The sequence below is a fragment of the Octopus sinensis genome, linkage group LG8 (genome assembly GCF_006345805.1).
Source record: "Octopus sinensis linkage group LG8, ASM634580v1, whole genome shotgun sequence".
NCBI classification, from domain to species: domain Eukaryota; kingdom Metazoa; phylum Mollusca; class Cephalopoda; order Octopoda; family Octopodidae; genus Octopus; species Octopus sinensis.
In genome coordinates this window covers 28,687,557-28,710,383 of record NC_043004.1, presented here as the reverse complement: position 1 = coordinate 28,710,383, position 22,827 = coordinate 28,687,557, and the positions used below count along the sequence as shown (strand labels likewise).

At 34.8% G+C, this 22,827-nt stretch overlaps 1 long non-coding RNA gene across 1 annotated transcript in view; it reads left to right on the top strand.

Annotated features, from left to right (window-relative positions):
• The first annotated feature begins 11,277 nt into the window (after positions 1 to 11,277).
• LOC118764420 overlaps positions 11,278 to 22,827 on the top strand; it is a 20,310-nt gene continuing 8,760 nt past the window's right edge. The window contains exons 1-2 of the long non-coding RNA XR_005000234.1: positions 11,278 to 11,291; positions 17,713 to 17,717. This is a non-coding gene — a long non-coding RNA (uncharacterized LOC118764420). The remainder of the gene's footprint in view (positions 11,292 to 17,712; positions 17,718 to 22,827) is intronic.

Genomic DNA, 22,827 nt, shown 5'->3' with positions numbered 1-22,827 from the left:
TATAGATAATTATATACAGATAGAAACATTTTCATAATATAAATACACTTGTTTCATAATAACCAATTGCCATTTGGTTACTGTGGAACATCTAGTGGCGAAAATATCTTTACAAAATCAAGATTTTATGATGTGCGGTGGTATTTGATATACTTGTATTCGCTTATTATATACACATATTTATATATATATATATGTATATATATATATATTATATATATATATAATATATATATATATATGTGTGTGTGTGTGTGTGTGTGTGTGTGTGTGTGTTTGTGTGTGTGTGTGCATGTGTGTGAATATAAATATATATATATATATATATATATGTTATCTGTAAATGTAATGTGTGACAATTATTCGGTAGCCATAATGAAACTCCGAGTTTCGGATGTCGGGGTGGAAATCCACGCCGCCATCTCTTCAGTTATCCGGCCACCGGAAAAAATGCTATGAAAATTACTGTGAACCAAAGGGAAATTACTGTGTGATTGAGCGTGGGTGTGTGGGCGCGCATGTGTAGGTATGGACATGCGCGCTTACGCGAATACTATGTACCTTTTTATCCCCTTACTTTTACTCCCTCCCCTTACTTAGCGGTCATCCTGAACGTTTCCTAAGCCAGGATGAGCGTTGAGTACATCTCTTTTAACCATAGGCAAAGTAACGTTCTATGCCATGGAAATATACCTCCTCACCTGCTCAAAGAAGGTCACAGTCGTTTCATCTGCAGGGAAATTGATGGCTTCAATTTTTTTCGGATGCAAAAGGCATGGTGTTTATTGACTACCTTCACAAGAACCACATCATCAGTGGAGAGTACTGTGCCAACTTGCTGAGGCAGTTACGAAAGACGATTGTTTCATCAGGACAATGCTCCAGCACACAATTCCTTAGTTTCAATGGCTACTGTGTATGACCGTAGCTTTGAACTAGCTGATTAGCATCCCTATGCTCTAGATTTGGCCCCATCTGTCTTTCATTTGTTCCCCAACATGAAAAAGCACTCGGCTGGGAACCAGTATAGCAGTGATGATGATGTCATGTCTGCTGTTGATGACTTTTTTTTACCAACAGGATGAAAGCTTCTTCCACAAAGTGACACAAGCACTGTTTCACCGATGGAGAAGTGTGCGTACCGCAAGAGGGATTTGGTCACATTCTATAAAGTTCTTTCAGATTCAACAGATTACACACACACACACACATATATATGTGTGTGTATATATATACATTATCTATACTCTCTCTCTCTTTTACTCTTTTACTTGTTTCAGTCATTTGACTGCGGCCATGCTGGAGCATCGCCTTTAGTCGAGCAAATCGACCCCGGGACTTATTCTTTGTAAGCCCAGTACTTATTCTATCGGTCTCTTTTGCCGAACCGCTAAGTAAACACACCAGCATCGGTTGCCAAGCAATGCTAGGGGGACAAACACAGACACACAAACACACACACATACACATATATATATATATACATATATATGACAGGCTTCTTTCAGTTTCCATCTACCAAATCCACTCACAAGGTATTGGTCGGCCCGGGGCTATAGCAGAAGGCACTTGCCCAAGGTGCCACACAGTGGGACTGAACCCAGAACCATGTGGTTGGTAAGCAAGCTACTTACCACACAGCCACTCCTGCGCCTGTATATATATATATATATATATATATATATATATATATATATATACATGTATATATGTATATATGTATGTATTATATGCGTGTCTAGAGTGTGCGTGCGTGTAATTTATTGAATCTGAAAATACTTCACAAACTGTTGCTCAGAATTTCACGCTCCATTTCGTAAGTATTTAGAACAATACGAGGGTCAGTTAAAATGCTCATGGGCTGACCAAGATATTCTCATAGCATGTGACCAAATGCCTTTTATAATAATACTAGCAGTATAGCCCAGCGTTGCTCGAGCTTGTTTTTTTTAGTTGCGCTTAAAACGGCAGACTTTGATGTCGCGTTAACAAAGTTTTGACATAGTTTCAATCTTTGAATAAAAGTATAGTGTGGCGATGCTCGAGTTTGCTCTCAATGTGCTGCAAATGTGTAATGCCGACTTCAGTTGCTGGTATTGTTGGTTAATATTCCTTCTATTGACATTATGGAGAAAAAAATTACCCGTAGATTTAAAGCAAAATGAACTACACTGAAAATCTATTAAGAAGTTAACACTGCAACAGTATTCATTAAGAAAAAATACAGGAAAATGTCGTTCGCTCAAAACTAATGACATCACAAAAAAATTCTTTTCGACCCTTTGGAATTGGAATTTTTGAAAAGTAAAACTTTTGCATTATGTAGCTTGTTATTCTCTTTAAGTGAAGATTTTTCTGGTTGAAATACACCGAAAAATGGCGACACAGCAGTCAAAAAATCGTAAAAAATAGGGAATTTCGTAGAAAAGAAGCACCTTTTTGATGTAAATAATTTTTGGTGTTAACATGGTCCGATTTGAATTTTTTTCTTCTACGGAATGAAGAGCAAGCCTTCTTCTACCATACTTTCAATTTTGGTCAACTTGTGCCGCAGGGTCTCGGAGGAGATAGTATTAGTTGAAGGTTACCAAACCTGCCACACACACACAGGCAACTTCAGCTTTATAAATATAGATGAGATGCTGTAGAAGAAAAAATACGTAAAAAGCCCTGGGGCAATATATTGCCTCTGTTACTACTACTACTACTACTACTACTACTACTACTACTACCACCACCACCACCACCACCACCACCACCACTACTACTACTACTACTACTACTACCACCACCACCACCACCACCACCACCACCATCACTATCACTACCACCATGATCATCACCACCACAACATCACCAATACCAGAATTAGCAGAAGCATCACGCATCCACACCGAACAGCATCCACACCATCACCATTATCAATACCACCACTGCGAGTCAATGTATTAATTCGAACTGCTAAAATTAACGTCCTCCATTCTCAAAAAAAAAAAAAAAAAAAAGGACAGAATATGTTAGATCATGTGATCCCTCATCAACAACAATTCCGACATAACCAACCAGCACCCGAATCACTAACCACTTTCTCTATAACTATCACTACTAGTATAATTGTGACTATTGCCACCAACTTCACCCATCATCACTGCAACCGTTACTACAAGCGCCATCACCATCATGTTCATAACAACGATCGTCATCACCAGCTTCACAAGCCACCGTCACCATCGTCACTACATCCACCATTATTGCCTGCCCCACTCACAGATGTCCATACTGGAACAGAGAGATTGAAATACAAAGGGATTCGAAGAGTGAATCGCGGTGGGAGTCATAGATAGACGCAGGTTTATTGAGAGGGGAGATAAATCTTTTGTTACAGTAGGGGACATCAATCATGGATTTGATCATGACCGTCGTAGCGTTGGTAATCACTATCATCGTGGCGGCTGTGGTATGGGTTACTGTGATGGTGGTCCTAATGGTGACACTGGTGGTAATGGTAGTAGTACTGATGGTGTAGGTGGCAATGGTAGTAGCGATAGTGACTGTCATTGTTATTGAGGGTGGCGATATCTATGGTGGTGGTGGTGGTGGTTGTGGTGGTGATGGTGTTGGTGGTGGTTGTAGTGGTGGTTGTGGTGGTGGTGGTGGTGGTGGTGGTGAGGATTATTAATTCTTGTTCTGCAGGTGGTAGTGCAAATAGTGTTGTTAAAGATAATGGAGATGATTACACTTATTGCACTTATTGGCAATAGCGTGATATATTATAAAGATGAAGAAACTCGTATTAACATTGGTCGTGGAGACGAGGAGAAGTAAGTGAGTAATTATGCAGTGATAACGGTGGGCGGTGTAATGTAGCGATGCTTGTGGTGAGGTCTGACGGTCGTTGGAAGTAGATGGGTTGAATTAGAACTGGAGATAGAGACGGAGAAAGAATAAAAGAGTGAGCGAACGATTTGCGAAAATAGGGTGGGGGTGGGGGAAGAAATAGAGAGGAGGAGGAACTGGAGAGAGAGGAATTGGCGAGTTAGGATGTGAAATGAGCCAAAAATATACGTATACTCTTTACTCTTTTACTTGTTTCAGTCAGTTGACTGCGGCCATGCTGGAGCACCACCTTTAGTCGAGCAACTCGACCCCGGGACTTATTCTTTGTAAGCCCAGTACTTATTCTATCGATCTCTTTTGCCGAACCGCTAAGTAACGGGGACATAAACACACCAGCATCGGTTGTCAAACAATGTTGGTGGGACAAACACAGACACACAAACACACACACATATATATATACATATATACGACAGGCTTCTTTCAGTTTCCGTCTACCAAATCCACTCACAAAGCATTGGTCGGCCCGGGGCTATAGCAGAAGACACTTGCCCAAGATGCCACGCAGTGGGACTGAACCCGGAACCATGTGGTTGGTTAGCAAGCTACTTACCACACAGCCACTCCTGCGCCTATGTTAACGTATGTTAACAAGGAAAATTATTATTATTATTATTATTGTTTTTGATATCATATACATAATACAAATAAGTAACAAAAGAAAAAAAGCAATAAGAAAATTAAAATGCCAAGCAACGAAAACTTACAGATAAAAAGTATAAAGACAAGACAAGAAACGAAGAGAGGCAATGGTTTGTTTCGATGAAACTCTAGAATGTGACTCATCCATCCATTCTACAGATTGACCGCAAGGTGTGTAATAAACTGCAACGAGCATATATGCATTTATGTGGATTTCTATATACGTGTGTGTGTGTGTGGATAAATGGATAAAGAGAGACAAAGAGAGAGAGAAGATTCCCACAAGATGTGTAATAACTGTACTATTTATTTTTGCATGTGTGCATGCATGCTTGCCCGTATGTATGTATGTATGATTTTATATCTATGTGTGTGTATGTATGATTTTATATCTATGTGTGTGTATGTATACGACTATATGTTGATGTCTACACACATATGCATACTCACGCGAACACACACACACACACACACACACATACACATATGTGTTAAGGTACTTGAAGCATAATATGTACGACGTAGAACTATCTCTAAGAAAGTAATACCATTTTATTGTAGAAATTAACAGGTTCAATGCCACAAAGCGATCAGTAGTTAAAATATCTTACTTTTGATATCTGAAGATACTAATCTAGAATGTAAGAAATAACAATTGTGATGTAATCATCAATCTAATTCAAGCAATTTACACACACACACACACTGATTTTTTTAGTAATTGATTTTGTGTTTATTAGATATATGACACTCTTCTACAACAATGTAGCCTGTCATTGATTCGATAATATGGTTGCAATAACAAAGATTTAGGAGTGGAATGCTTTATCGTATCTGAAGTCAAAAAAATTCTGGTGGCGCATCGCATCAAAGCATATATATATATATATATATATATATATATATATATATATATATATATATATATATATATATATATATATATATATATATAATAAATTCAGGGTGAATATTTGATAACTGTAAGCACCTGTATATGCCAGCTAGTAGCAGAGGTGAGAGGATATATGTATCAAATGAAATAAAATAAAAAACAGGACACAAAGGATGTCGCGGTACACATGTTTCGAGCTTTATAGAACAACTTATTCTTATATCAATGTATAATCGACATAACAGATAGTTTAAAGCCCTCTTCAGCCGCATGAAATTGCTACACCAAAGACTTGTATCACGTTATGAAAGGTTTGAGAAAGAACATTTGGTATTATTCATAATGGTAGGTAAACTGAGTATCACTGAGAAAGAATGTTTGTAAATCTTCATAATCAAATAGGTGTACAGGGTAGTATTGGACTCCAAAAATCCGTCCATATTGAGTGAGAAAACGGTATGGACGGATTTTTGGAGTCCAATAATACCCTGTACACCTATTTGATTATGAAGATTTACAAACATACTTTCTCAGTGATACTCAGTTTACCTACCATTATAAATAATACCAAATGTTCTTTCTCAAACCTTTCATAATGTGATACAATTCTTTGGTGTAGCAATTTCATGCGGCTGAAGAGGGCTTTAAACTATCTGTTATGTCGATTATACATTCATGTAAGAATAAGTTGTTCTATAAAGCTCGAAACATGTGTACCGCGACATCCTTTGTGTCCTGTTTTTTATTTTATTTCATTTGATACACACACACACACTCTCTCTCTCTCACACACACGCACACACACACACACACACACACACACAGATATATATATGTATGTATGTATGTATGTATGTATGTATGTATGTATGTATGATCTATCTCTTACTTGTTCCAGCCATTAAACTGCAGCAATGCCGTTTAGTCGAATGAATGGATCCCATTATTTAAGCTTGGTATTCTACCAGTCACAGTTTGCTGAAGTACTAGGATACGGAGGCGTAAACTCGCCAACAACGATTGTCAAGCAGTAATGGGCAACAAATACACACTCAAAGGCACGCACATAAATAAATATACAGCGGGCTTCTTTCAGTTTCCGTCTGCCAAATCCACTCTTAAGGCTTTGGTCAGCTTGGGACAATAGTAGAAGGCATTTGCCCAAGCTGCTATGCAGTGGTGGAACTAAGCTCAAAGCTACATATATATATATATGTATATATATATATATATATAGTTATCCGTAATAATGAAGGGTGAAATTAATTAATTTGGAATAATTATCAATTACACCAAGTAGTCTTCGGCATGTAAAAGCCTCATTCGAGGAAAATTTAAGTAATACTAAGCAATAAAGGTTTAGCAACGAATTGCCTTACCACATACCGAATTTAGAAATAGCAGTCAAGAGTTATAGCTATTTCTTCTACTAAAAAGGGAGATCTCAGTAAAAACAGCAATTGGAAGGCAGACACAAACAGGTAAGAGAGAATGAATTGACGGCAATCTATCATACAATTTTAAGTTATCTACGGACGTACGTTTCGAAATCAAGTTTTTAGGAAAGCATAAGAATTAAATATTAAATAATTCTATCTCACCAAAACTTCTTTTCTCTTCAGCGTAGAATACTATAATCATAAATGATTATATATTGAATTTTGAGATACTAGAAGGCACCAACTCAACTCAGTATCAGAGCGAGCTAGAATCCGCAACTAGTATCATCAAATTCAATGTGTGAATGAAAAGATTGTGTCACCAGCCCCTTCCCACCCGCGTGTAGTCAAAACAAGATGCTGTGGTCATCTACTGAGATAAAATATGGTTATCCGTAATAATGAAGGGTGAAATTAATTAACTTGGAATAATTATCAATTACACCAAGTAGTCTTCGGCATGTAAAAGCCTCATTCGAGGAAAATTTAAGTAATACTAAGCAATAAAGGGTTTAGCAACGAATTGCCTTACCACATACCGAATTTAGAAATAGCAGTCAAAGAGTTATAGCTATTTCTTCTACTAAAAAGGGAGATCTCAGTAAAAACAGCAATTGGAAGGCAGACACAAACAGGTAAGAGAGAATGCTAAACCCTTTATTGCTTAGTATTACTTAAATTTTCCTCGAATGAGGCTTTTACATGCCGAAGACTACTTGGTGTAATTGATAATTATTCCAAATTAATTAATTTCACCCTTCATTATTACGGATAACCATATTTTATCTCAGTAGATGACCACAGCATCTTGTTTTGGCTACACGCGGGTGGGAAGGGGCTGGTGACACAATCTTTTCATTCACACATTGAATTTGGTGATACTAGTTGCGGATTCTAGCTCGCTCTGATACTGAGTTGAGTTGGTGCCTTCTAGTATCTCAAAATTCAATATATAATCATTTATGATTATAGTATTCTACGCTGAAGAGAAAAGAAGTTTTGGTGAGATAGAATTATTTAATATTTAATTCTTATGCTTTCCTAAAAACTTGATTTCGAACGTACGTCCGTAGATAACTTAAAATTGTATGATAGATTGCCGTCAATTCATTCTCTCTTACCTGTTTGTGTCTGCCTTCCAATTGCTGTTTTTACTGAGATCTCCCTTTTTAGTAGAAGAAATAGTTATAACTCTTTGACTGCTATTTCTAAATTCGGTATGTGGTAAGGCAATTCGTTACTAAACCCTTTATTGCTTAGTATATATATATATATATATATATATATATATATATATATATATATATATATATATATATATATAATATATATATATATATATATATATATATAGGGGGTTTTCAAAAGCCTGTATATCTTAATAACTATTAAAACACAATTTATATTTCCTGAAAGTTAATAGTTACACGTTTCTATACAGGTTTTTACTGGTATTCAATGGGAGCGCCGCGGGTTTCACGACACACATCCAAGCGATAATCCAATCCTTGCCAAACGCGACCAAGCATAGCGTTGTCGATAGTTACGAAGGCTTCAGTTATTCGAGTCTCCAGATCATCCAAGTCTCTTGGAAGGGGAAGCATAGCGGGGTGGGAGATCATATTCAGACGACGCGCTGTTCGCTGTACCATAAGTAGCATCGTAGAAATAGAAAGATTTAAGAAAAAACTTTTAAAATTCTTTAGGAAATTTGGATCGGAAATTGAAATAGAAAAACATCACAAAGTAATAAAATTCCTAGACGTAAAGCTTAGCCTCATCATCATCATTTAGCGTCCGCTTTCCATGCTAGCATGGGTTGGACGGGTCAACTGGGGTCCGTGAAGCTGGAAGGCTTCGTCAGGCCCAGTCAGATCTGGCAGTGTTTCTACGGCTGGATGCCCTTCCTAACGCCAACCACTCCGCGAGTGTAGTGGGTGTTTTTTACGTGCCACCTGCACAGGTGCCAGACAGAGCTGGCAAACGGCCACGAACGGATGGTGCTTTTACGTGTCACCGGCACGGGGCCAGGCGATGCTGGCAACGGACACGAACGGATGGTGCTTTTACGTGCCACCGACACGGGACCAGACAGTCATCGATGATAAATTAGAACCGTTCCATAAGCCGAGGATCCAACCACCCGGAACATATACTGTGAAGCATCCTAAGAAGCGGATATTCGATATGCACGCCGAATATTACAGCTCAGCACTGGCTAGAGCGGGATATAAGGATAGAATTATATATATATATACAGAATAAGACAGAGAAGACACGATACCCGGAGGGCATTAATAATAGTGGGGGATATTCTTCTAAATAACCGCAGAATACCAGAACCTAGAAAAATGGTAATTATAATAGGAACCAGAGGGGAACGAAAAAGCGATAACACTAAAAGTGATAGATTTAAAACAGAACCCACGAAACTACAGCCAAAGTTAAGAAGAAGCGCACCATTAAACACCAATAGTAATAATGATAGAAAAGCAATATAATACCTCAAAATACCAAATAGATATATTTGAAAAAAAAAATGGAAGAATAACTGAAATTATTTGGTTTAACCCAATCTTCAATTCACAAGGGATATCCACAATAGGCCAGGAATTCATTGCAGCATTAGATAGGTACTTTCCGAGATCTTCCAAATATAGTCATCAATAGACATAATATAAAATTAGCATACGCGACCTCTCACAATCTAGAATACCAGATACACAAACAAAATGACTCAAAACTAAATAGAATAAAGCCAGAAGGGAAATACGAAACACCCGAAATATATAACGCTGTACACGACGATAGAAAAGTTGCAAGTAGGGGTAATAAAAGCTCACCAATAGCAAAAATGGACCCGAACAGCATCACACAGCTACAGGTAAAATCCACACATAAAGAAAATGAGTGCAGAATTATAGGATGAAAAAGAAAGAAGACCACCAATAGTAACTCCACGGGAAGAACGGAAAAAATATCCTGTGTACCTTCTGACGTAAAGAGGAATGCATATTTAACAACTGTATGATAAGGAACGTAGAGTGCGAATGTGAGGTGAAGACAGGAACGCAGAAATACGAATACATTGGAGGCACCGGAGACACCAGGAAAAATCGTCTGCGTAACCATCTCTCATAATTTTCCAATATAAATAAAAGGCACTCGACATCTCTATCGAGCCTCGTCTAGAGGCTCGAACAGAAATGAGTGGAACATGCGACTCACTGGTTCATTGTAAAAAACAATGCTGCACCATATAATGGAACATTACGAGTATGCAACCTACGCCTAGAAGAAATCCTGGAAATCATCACATTCAGGGAACACGTGACAAATAGGCATTCTGAGGCGATCATATCATGTAAACATAAGAACAAAATACCGTTTCTGGAATTTGAAAAAAAGTATTTTGAAACGAAATATTTTGAAAATAGTATCTTGAAATGAAATCACACATTATAGAACAGAGAAGGAACTTAAACAGATAAACAAAACCCACCAATATTTAGGATGTTATACTCTATTCCACCAGAATCAATGAAAAGGTCACCATGAGAAAGTATCATTTATCAATTCAGTCAGTAAACCCCCAACAACTGCTGGCTATAGTTGCATTACTAAAGGACCTGTTCGCTTCAGAATTTATTGAAGATAATCATGCTTTAAATGAAAACAAACAAAAGAATGTGCTACCCATGCTTAACATCTGCTGATTGAATAGCAAAATAAGTCCAACACTGAATACACACAAAAACACCCACATAACTCGCTTAATCTTCAAACTGGTAAAAAGGGATAAGCATATCTGTGTTGTACATCAATTGATGTTATATCGCTTGAAGAAATGAATCTATGAAGATGATTAACCTGATACCCACAGATAGTATGGACTGCACTGTAATCATCCCAGGAATGCGGACTTTGATCTTAAGAGATAGGTCATTTGGGGAAACGCGCGTAGCAATGCATTAAATGTTTATAAATTCCATTGATAGATTATAGTTATTATTACTATAGTTATCCTACATTACACCGGTTCAGCTCGATACAACCCCGAAAAACTGGTTCACCAGTCAGCATCATTACACTGTGGCCGGCATATTCAAAACATTTCTCATAAACAAATATATATATATATATTATATATATATATATATATTATATATATATATATATATATATATCTATATATATATATATATATATATATATATATTTGAAAGTGGATGAAGATTATTTAATACAGTTTTTGAAGTGTAAAGGTGATTTTTTTCCTAAATTTTTATTTTTTTAAAAATGTTATGAAATCTTTTATGAAGATGTTACTAACCTTTTTTTGAGAAATTTTTTTCTAGTGTGTGAGCGCTTTCGTTAAACTTCTGAGAGAGAGAGAAGCGGGAGAGAGAGAGAGAGAAGTGGGAGAGAGAGAGAGAGAGAGAGAGAGAGGGAGAGAGAGAGAGAGACCAGGATTCGAGTGAATCAGGCACTTAAATGGTTAGGCACTGTGTCGGGTCGAAAAATAAAATATGAGCACAACAAAAATTGAGGAATACGTACGTGGGTGCCGAAGTTCAGGTAGAAAGATATTCAGGTTATGCATACGATTAACTGTACCCGACTAAGTATTAGGATGCTTCACATGAGACATCGTATTTGAAAGGTAACAATAAAATGTTTCAGAGGTGTTAGAGAACTGATTTATTTAATCAAAGTATGATCCATGTTCATTTATGACGTTTACCCAAAGTTTCTCGATGTCATATATTCCATCTTTAAAAAAAAAAATCCTCTTTTATTGTGATAAATTATCCCAGTGCTTCTATTACCTCTTCTCTGTTTAAAAATGTTTTAGTGCTTATGAAAAGCTCAAAATGCTTAAATAAGTGATGATCAGTAGGAGTGATATCAGGGGAATAGGGAGGACGTTGCAACATCTCATAATTCAGACTTAGTAACTTTTGGATCGTAGCTTGAACAGCGTGAAGACATGCATTGTCGTGGGGCAAAATTGGGCCATCTCTATTCACTAGTCTGGGTTGCTTCTTTTTCAAATTCTCATGCATACAATCAATTTCCTGGCAATACGATGTTACTGTTACCGTTTTTCCTTGTTGCAAAAATGAATAATGAATAACTCCCTTCGCAGACCACCATACAGTGACGACTAACTCTTTAGGGTGCAATGGTGGGTTGGGTAGTGTTTATGTAACTCCTCTGCATTTAATATCTGTCCTGTTCTCCCGCTGTTGTCAAAGAATATCTATTTCACATCACAAGTAATGATTTGATGCAAAAATTGTCTTTTTCCAACCGCGAAAGCAACAAGGAGCACACTTCGTGGTGTTTGTTTTTGCTTTTTTTTTTAATCTCGTTCAGTTGATGTGGAATAAAACTATACGTTTTCTTGACTTTTCCCGTTTTTTACAGCTATCCAAAAACAGTTGTGCGAGATGTTTGGAGTTCTGATGGAAGTCTTCGAACCTTTGAATTTTATTCAATCAATGCATTTAATCCATCATGCCGAATAACTGATTTTGGCCTACCACTTGGTTTATTTTCAAGGCTATCATCTCATGAAAGAGAGCTTTGGAACCATCTCTGAACAGTTCCGATATCAACAAAACCATTACCAAAGGCCCGCTTGATATTCCGTAGAGCTTCTGCGGCAGAGTGACCTACTTGGTACTTATACGAGAAAATCACTCAACATAGATTGGTTGATATATCATTTTCATAAGGTCTGTAGGTACAAAAATTTGCATACCAATATTGTTGGGAAAGAAAAAGAGCCAAGATTAAATGCAAGGTATACATAATTGAGTTTTTAAATGACTGAAATAACAAGTAATTAAAAATGCGAAATTTCATGTGAAACAACCTAATATATCATGAGCCCAGAGGTTAATTAGGAAACGCAAATTACACTGGATGTACCGTCCATAATATACTTCGGATCTACGCAAGGGGCAGGGGAGATGAATTATAAATAAATAAATAACAATAGATGGATAATGTGTCAACCCGCTACAGCTGTTTCCAACTAATTTTTAATAGATCAATGGAGACATTACATCATTAAAAAATCCGTTTTCATCAAATGTATATATGAATCACAACATTCAAAAACATTTGAAAGCCAACGACATGTGCCACTTCATGCTACTTTAACAATTGTCTGTCATAATTTTAGAAAAATTGGCGTTTTTTCATAAAATTTTCTATAAATTCTACAAAATTCTATGACAGACAAGTATCATACAATCGTGAAGTGGCTTTTGAATGTTTTAATGTTTTTGAATGTAGATTTCGATTATATCAGAATTTAATATGAAAAAACATAGTGGAATAGTACACATAAATATTGACAAACATCGAAAAACATTGTAATGTGTGTCACTACGTATGCGTATGTGCTCACCATTTTTCTCTTTACATCAGGTTCTTATATAATCAAACTTTACACACTCTGAAAGGCATTTGTAGAAGCTTTCATTTAGAAATACCCTGTTTTCGGAAAGCTATGAGGAAACATAGCCGACTCCTTTGAATTTTTTAACCTTTTCTCCCCATAGCACCTAAAGATTTTTTTGAAAACAGATTCTGATGCAATTGGAATCTACTGTATCAGAGATGTATTCGTAGAAAATTTCATTGAAACATATCAATTGTTTTGGACGCTTCGAGAAAACGAAGTCGGTGGGGCACATTTGTGTATGTATGCCAATTGCTTTACAATGATTTACGTTGCTATTATATATCTACATATCAGCTAGCTTCGCTTCACTCTAATTTTTTTATGTAAACAGTATTTAATTATCTAACTGCTTGTTAAAATAAACAAAGAATATACTTCTGTCGTTTGGTCTGCATCAAAATGATGAAAATAATGTGAATGAGATGGGGTAAAGGTATTTACGAGGATATTGTATTTAGTAACGGACAATTACTGTACTAAAATGCATCGCAGTATATATGTGTGTGTGTAATAATAATAATAATAATAATAATAATAATAATAATAATAATAATAATTATTATTATTATTATATTATTATTATTATTATATTATTATTATTATTATTATTTTATCATCATCATCATCATCATCATCATTATCATCATCATCATCATCATCATCATCATCATCATCATCATCATCATCATCATCATCATTATTATTATTATTATTATTATTATTATTATTATTATTATTAATACCCTGCGCTGAATAACAACATGGATGTGCTACACTGGGCTCCCCATTCAAAAACAAATCTAATCTAATAACATCAACGAAATTGGTTAAAGGAACCTGTGGAAGTCTTGTAGAAAGCGGTCTTTTAACGAAAATAATGAAAAAAAAAAAACAAAAAAAAGACGAAATTTTACTGCCAGACAAAATTTCTCCTATGCACGATGTCTCAGTGACACATGTGCGAAACATACACGCGAAATCAACATCGGAAAGTTTACAAATTATGAAATATAAATTGAACAAAACAGTAAGTACATAAATTGAGTAGTTCTATATTTAAGAGATGAGGAATTATGTACATTATTTACATTATTTACATTTGACGGATATTTGTCCTCACAGAGGCTACTAACCCCAAGATTCCGAGTTCGATTCTAGGCAGTGACCTGAATAATAATAATAATAATAATAATAATGATAATAATAATAATAATAATAATAATAATAATAATTATAATAATAATAATAATAATAATAATAACAACAACATCGAAAATACCTTAGGAATGAGAACCCAGGTTTGAAATTTCCCCATGACATCTGATATCATCCGAAACTTTGGGCAATAACTATTTCAAAAAAGTCCGTCCTCTCTGTCCCAGCCTGTACACACACACACACGCACATACATACATGTGTATTTGTGTGTATGCAAACACATGTATAGTTAGACAGGGAAAGCGAAAGAGAGAAAAGTATTTTAAATGTATTGATTGATTTATTTCACGTGAAGAATCAGGCATGGCTGTGTGGTAAGAAGTTTGCTTCCCAGCCACATAGTTCCGGGTTCTGTCCCACCGCATGGCGCTTTGAGCAAGTGTCTACTACTATAGCCTCGGGCTGACCACAGTCTTGTAAATGAATTTGGTAGATGGAAACTGAAAGAAGCCCGTCGTATGTGTGTGTGCATGCGTATGCGTGCGCTAGTGCGTATCTTTCTGTTTGTATTTGTCTCCCACCACAGCTTGAAAACTGTTATTGGTATGTTTGCATACCCGTATAATCTAGCGATTCGGCAAAAGTGAACGGTAGAATAAGTACAAGGCTGTAAAAGACGTACTGGAGTCAAGTCATTCGACAACAAACTCTTCAAGCTGGTGTCCCATCATGGCCGCAATCTAATGAATGAAACGACAAAATGAAATGATAAAAGATAGAAAAATAGATGAATATATTTTCAGTAGGATGGAAAGAAAGAAACTGCATTTAATTCTTGTATAACGCCTGGAGATGCCTGTAAAATAATGTATAGCCTATTTGTTTACAACGCAGGCTATCAAATTGAGTTTTTTTTAATATTTACCTAATCCACGATAACGATATGCTTTTGTTATCTGGACAGATCTCTAAGCCGGGGATGTATACAAAAACAACAACGAAGCTTACCAGAATATTTCGCATTTTGATAGCTTTCAATCTATCTATATAATACGAAAAGTCTGTGATTGCTTGCTTGTGTACTTGTCTGTAATTTGATATAGCCAAACTGGCGTATAATGGGAAAATACTCTGAAAGTAAGAGACCCCTGAAATGTGAATACAAATAGAATAAAACAAGTTTCACGTAAAGCGGGCCATAGATTCCCGAGATACGCGGTTTTTTTGGGGGTTTGTCTCCACTAAGCAGTGAAACCTGGAGTTATTGTCCTTTACTTTGAACACCTGGATAGTTTTGTTTGCATGCTTTCTTGCGTGCGTAATTCAATACGTGCGTAATTACGTGCGTAATTCAATGCGTAATTCAATACAGCCAAACCGACGCATAATGGGAAAATACTCTGAAAGTAAAGTGTCTCTGAAATAAGAATGCAAACGGAATACGACAAGTTTCGCGTAAATCGGACCACGGGTTCCAGAGACACGCGGTTTTTTCGGGTACCTCTATGAATGCCTGCTTGTATATTTGCTTGTGTGCTTGCCAGTAATTTAATACAGCCGAACCGGCGCATAATAGAGAAATACTTTGAAAGTAAGGTACTATTGAAATGTGAATACAAACAGAATAAAACAAGTTCCGCGTAAATCAGACCACGGATTCCCGAGATACGCTTTATTTTCGGGTACTTTGAACTATTGGTGACCCAACAGGTCACGGGTAGTCTAGTAACTATATAAAAATTGCATGCAAACGTTTGTTGTATTTATTATAAGAAAGCAGATATTGTCACGCAATTGATAACATTTACTTTCATAGAAATTTATTTCAGGAATTTAATACTTAAAGTTTGAATTTTTGACGAAGATTCTCCCTGTGCAGTGTTTTAATTTTAGTATTTCACCGAGAGTCGATTCCAACTTTCGTTATTTCGATCTATTTCCAGTTTTCTAACAGATTTTTTGGACGAAGTAAAACATACTCAACACCAAGTCGCTATAATTATATACATCATTGAGGAAGTTTTAAACAACATCTAATGAATTGATTAATTTTTATGTATAGAATTTCATTTGACAAAAATCTATTTTATCATCAAGCAATCTGGTGGTTACCGCCCGTTGACGAGGGACAACAATCCCGAAACTAGTTCGAGCGTATAACTCAGGCTTGCGAGGAAGGGATGGCCTCCCTTTGCAAATACTCCAAGGAAACATATATTGTGTCTAAAGCCAGCTAGAGACGAAGATCTCTTGGGGCTATAAAGCTACAGTAACACCCCCTCCCCAATGTGGTTAGCCATGATAAGATGGCTTCTATACTTTACATTATCGAGCGATTACTGTTTCAATCTCATTCTGAGATTTAATTATGCAATATGAAAGTTATTTATGATAATATATGACAGGACAGGAGAATGACGAAGAGTAATGAAATATATATATTCTATGGAAACTATGATGATGGAAGAATGTGACCATTTCTAAGTCTATTTCTACTCGTACATATTCATGCTCTCATATACACATACACATATAGAAGCTTATATTTATATTTATGTATGAATGCATGTATGTGTGTGTGTATACATATATATATAAGCGTGTGAGCGTGTGTTTGTGTGTATATATATGTATATATATATATATATATATATATATATATATAAATGTAAATAAATAAATAAATAAATAAATATATATATATATATATAATATATATATATATATATATATATATATTTAAAAATTAAGGGTAGAAATTGATATTAGTCAATTAAAACCAGTGGTCTAGCACATTAAAAGAATCCGAAGATTAAAATATTTATATATACCAATTAAGGACTGAACACGAAAAGGTGGACAGTCAACATGCTAGATATAGACGTCAAATCGCCATTCTCCACAAGGATTATGAGAACATAATCCTTGTGGAGAATGGCGATTTGACGTCTATATCTAGCATGTTGACTGTCCACCTTTTCGTGTTCAGTCCTTAATTGGTATATATATATATATATATATATAATATGATATGATATCATCATCTGTTGTCCTTGGCGGGTTATTGTCCACAGGGGTAAATGTCCTACACTCATATATATATATATATATATAATATATATATATGAGTGTAGGACATTTACCCCGGGGACAATAACCCGCCAAGGACAACAGATGATGATTTAAAACTTAATATATTAGAGAGGGGGTAATAACCAAGTAGGGTAATTATCCTGATATGATATGATATGATATATATATATATAATATATATTATATATATATATATATATATATATATATATATGTATATATATATATATATGTAGCTATGTACATATATATATATATAATGAAGTCAAGCCAAGTAAGAGCATTTTGAATGCATTTATTACGTACGTTTCAGCCGATATCTTTGAACAAGGAACACTACTAAAGACCACCGTTACGAGAATTCATATCATCGCAAAACCCCATTTAATGTTGTAAGAAGCAATAATATGTATATCTATTTTTCTATCGGTAATTGAAACCGAACAAATTAGTTCTTAAAAGCAAATTGGTTGGTTTTTCCAAATTTGCTGGCACTCCCATGTAGTAGTAATCCTTGCTGCTTCTGTCACATGCTTTGTCCTCTGCTAATTACAGCACTCTTTTCTTCTCTTCTGCTAATTCCTGCTGAATCATACCGAAAATTAAATGTAGAAGTAAACCCTGCTGCTTCTATCACTTATTTTGACCTTTTTTTAACAATGCGGACGAGTACCTTCGATACAGGCTCTATCTCAAAGTAATTAGCAATTTTACCTTTTCTTTTCCTATTGACGTCTATTGAATCTATCTATAGATTAATGATACTTATATGTATGTCTGTCAGTCTGTTTTATCCTTCCTTTTATCTCCTCGTATTTTTCAGAACTACCTTAAATGCTATGCATAGGAATTGTATCTACATTTTAATATTTAATACTGGCACCGCATAAACGTCTTGCTATTGCTAACACAAGACTCACAGTTTATAGCACCCGCCTACATCTACATACAGAAGTACAAATGGTATTACCTACAAGTATAAACAGTCGTATGTGTACAAATGACATTAGAAAATCTAGCAGAAAAAGCATTTCTAATAGTGAATCATAGCAATAGCATGGCTACCGTGGCTTGAACAAGGAAAACAGTTATAAAAAAAAGGACTCCAAAAGTTACTACGGATGTCAGCAACATAGTTACCACCACCGGCAACAACAATCCAAAGAAAAAAGGACAACAATAACAATGATAATAATAGTACAAATGTTGGCACACGGCCAGCAATTTCGGAGAAGAGAGTACGTCGATCACATCGACCCCATTGTTCAACTTTTTCAACCCCGAAAGGATGAAAAGCAAAGTCGACCTCGACAGAATTTGAACTCAGAACGTAAAGGTATACTAAATGATGCTAAGTATTTTGCCTGACGTGCTAACGATTCTGCCAGCTCGCCGCCTTAATAATAATAATAATGATAATAATAATCACTTCTATTAAAGGCACAAGGCCTGAAATTTTTGGGGAGGAGTTAAGTCATTTACATCGACCCCAGTACTCAACTGGTACTTAATTTATAAACCCTGAAAGGATGAAAGGCAAAGTAGACCTCTGCAGGATTTGAACTCAGAACGTAGCGGTAGACGAAATACCGCTAAGTATTTCGCTCGGCGTGCTAACGATTCTGTCAGCTCGCCGCCTTAATAATAATAATAATAATAATAATAATAATAATAATAATAATAATAATAATAATAATAATAATAATAATAATAATAATAATAATAAAGAAGAATACAGGCAGAGTTAGAAATGCTCTCGAAGGAAATTTCTGTGTTAGACAGAAAAGAGAAGGGGGAGCTTAAAAGCGAACAAAAATACAGGGCACTGGAAAGAAAGTATAATATAGAAAGAAAAGGCCTGAAAGTAATAATGGAGGAACTGAAGCAGCGCCTCGTTGCAAAAAAGGCAAAGATGGTAAGATACGACAAAAGAATCAAGGGTTACCACCAGAATAGGTTATTCAGAGTAGATCAGAAGAGGTTCTATAAAGAAATAAACGGAGAATGTACAGATGAAAAGTTGATACCAGATAACATCGAAAGTCAAAGGTTTTGGAGCGACATCTGGAGCAAAGACAAGGAACAGGAGAAGGAACACTATTCTGTCCAAAACAGACAGAACTAGTCATTTCATTTAAGGAAGTGAAGGAAATCAGCAAAAAAGATGAACAACTGGAAGGCCCCGGGACCAGATGGAGTTCAAGGCTACTGGATCAAAAGATTTGGTGAATGTCATGCACGAATAGCTGCGCAACTCAACCCCTTGTTAAATACCGACCAAGTAACACCAGAGTAGTTGACATTGGGTGGGACCATGCTGTGCTTGAAAAACATCGTAAAAGGTAATATGGTAGACAATTAAAGGCTAATATCCAGTCTGCCACTTATGTGGAAATTATTGACTGGAATACTCACAGAGTCAATGTATGAACATCTGGAAAAAATGGAGTCTTGCTACATGAGCAGAAGCATTGCATGCGTAAGTGCAGAAGTACCAAGGATCAAATCGTGCTAGACAAAACTGTACTTAGAGACCGCAAAAGGAGGAAAAGTAACTTAGCCATGTCATGGATTGACTATCGTAAGGCGTACGATATGATCCCACATTCTTGGATTATGGAGTGTATGAATCTATTTGGTATTGCATGGAATGTTGAGCGATTGCTTGAAAAAGTATGGCGAATAGGAGGACTGACCTAACAGCATACGGAAGAAGTTTAGGTACAGTAGAAATTAGGAGGTGCATCTTCCAAGGGTGCTGCCTTTCCCCACTGATATTTGTACTGTGCTTGATACCTCTAACACTGATACTGAGGAAAGCAAATGCTGGGTATGCATTCAAAAGCCGCCAGTAAAAGTCAACCATTTGTTGCAGTGCTATTTTCTGTATGTCATATATATTCGTAAGTCCTGGTGTTTTGGTTATGCATTTCTTTGTGTTTTTTATTATGCTTAATGCACCAATTATTAATAAATGGAATTTCGATGATGTAGTATATAAATGTAGAGTGACTTTGATTGATGATAATAATAGGAATGGTTATAATTTAAATGCAATTTACATTGGTTCGACTTCTAATAAAATTAAATTAGGAGTGGCTCAACACATGGATTCTTTTAAGAATAGAAATTTAATTAATTCTATTGGCCTTAGTAAATATATATGGGATTAAAATCTAAAAATATTAAGTACAATTTAAATTTGGAGATAGTTTGTAAGGCAAAATCATATCGAATAGGTAGCAATTTTTGTTTATTATGTACTAACGAATTTAAGGAAATATTATTAACTAATAATAATTTAATTAATTCTCTCGACGAACGAAAAATTAAATGTAGACATAAATTAAATTACTTATATAATAAGTTTAACCAATTTATGTATATATATAAATCCTGTTTTATGTTACTAAATTGTAGTAGTTATAATTTGTAGTAGTTGAATGTGAATACATTAGCAGGAGATTATATAGTCTATATTACGTAAAAAGACTAAGCTGAATATTAGATGTTTATAAAATAAATAAATTAATTAATGAAAATACATTAAATTATAGAATTTTAGTTTAATTTATGTTTTACTATACTATGTATTTCACGTATTTAGTATTTTAATTATTCAGACTTTATAATTTTTCCAGTTAATAGTATATTAAACTTAATATTTTTTCTTATTCTAAAATACATTTGTAATTTGCTTAAATACATATTTCTATCTATTTCTTCTATAAATTCTATTTACGCCATATTTTCACGCGATATATTTCTTGTTTTCTCATAAACGCTAAGTTCGACGGTTTACGTTTAAATAGTAAGTTAACGAAAATCTTTGGACAAGATAAGTTATATTCATTTTACGATATATTGTTAAATGTTTTTCGATTATTTATAGCTAATACATGTATTTTTTAAAATATTTATTTGATAATTAGTATAAGTTAAGATAAGTGCATTTATTCTATTATTATTATTTTTTAATTTTTTATTATTTATTATCTTAGACCTGATGAGTGACTATATTTTTAAATATAATTAATTTTAGTTCGATTTAATTTTGAATCGAATTAATTTTATTATCATAATCTATTTGAAAATATAGCCATGAGACGTGCATAGTCTTTTTATTACAATTTACAATTTATTGTACTTTATTGATTTAAAATAAGGTTTTTATAGTATATGTTTTTTTATGGTGTGTATAACATTTTTCTTTATTGAATTGTTTAATAGTGTTTTTATTCTAAATTATATACATATATTATATATTGTGAAATTTGCTTTAAAATTGTAAAATTGAACTTTCCCTGTAAGTTTTGGAATTATATTCCCTATTATTATTATTATTATTATTATTATTATTATTATTATTATTATTATTATTTTATTACTACTACTACTATTATTATTATTATTATTATTATTATTATTATTATTATTATTATTATTCAGTAGTATATTTTTAATAGCGTGCTTTCACTTCACTACCGAGCGCAGCTCTGTGTGCCTTGGGTATGTGCTGTGATTTGTTGTGATTCTCTGATGGTTATTGTATGGAAAGTGTTCTGCGTAGGATGTGTGCAGTGCTAGTAGTGCAATTTTCTGTATGTTATATGTGTTTGTAAGTCCTGGTGTTTTTGTTATGTATTTGTCTGAATATTTTTTTGTCATGCCTAATGCACCTATTATGATAGGAATTGTTTCTGCTTTTAGATTCCATATTCTGGTTACCTCTATTTCCAGTTCTTTGTATTTTGAAAGTTTCTCCATTTCTTTTAGAGACACGTTGTCATCTGCCGGTATTGATACATCAATTAGAATTAATTCTATTTTCTTCTTCATTTCTGAAAACTATATCTGGTTTGTTGGCCTTAATTTCTCTATCTGTGTGTATTGGCATATCCCAGAGTATGGTTGCTTTCTCGTTTTCTGTGATCTTTTCTGGTGTGTGCCTATACCATCTTTTTTCTGTTATTATTCCATAATGTTGGCATAGTTTCCAGTGTATATAGGTCCCAACTCTGTCATGTCTGTGAATATATTCCTTCTTAGCCAGGACTGGGCAGCCAGAGATGATATGATTTATTGTTTCTTGTCCATCTCCACATATTCTGCAGTTACTTGTTATATTTCTTTTCATTACATGTTTTTGGTAATTTCTGGTGGGGAGGCTTTGGTCTTGTGCTGCAATTATTATTATTATTATTATATTATTATTATTATTATTA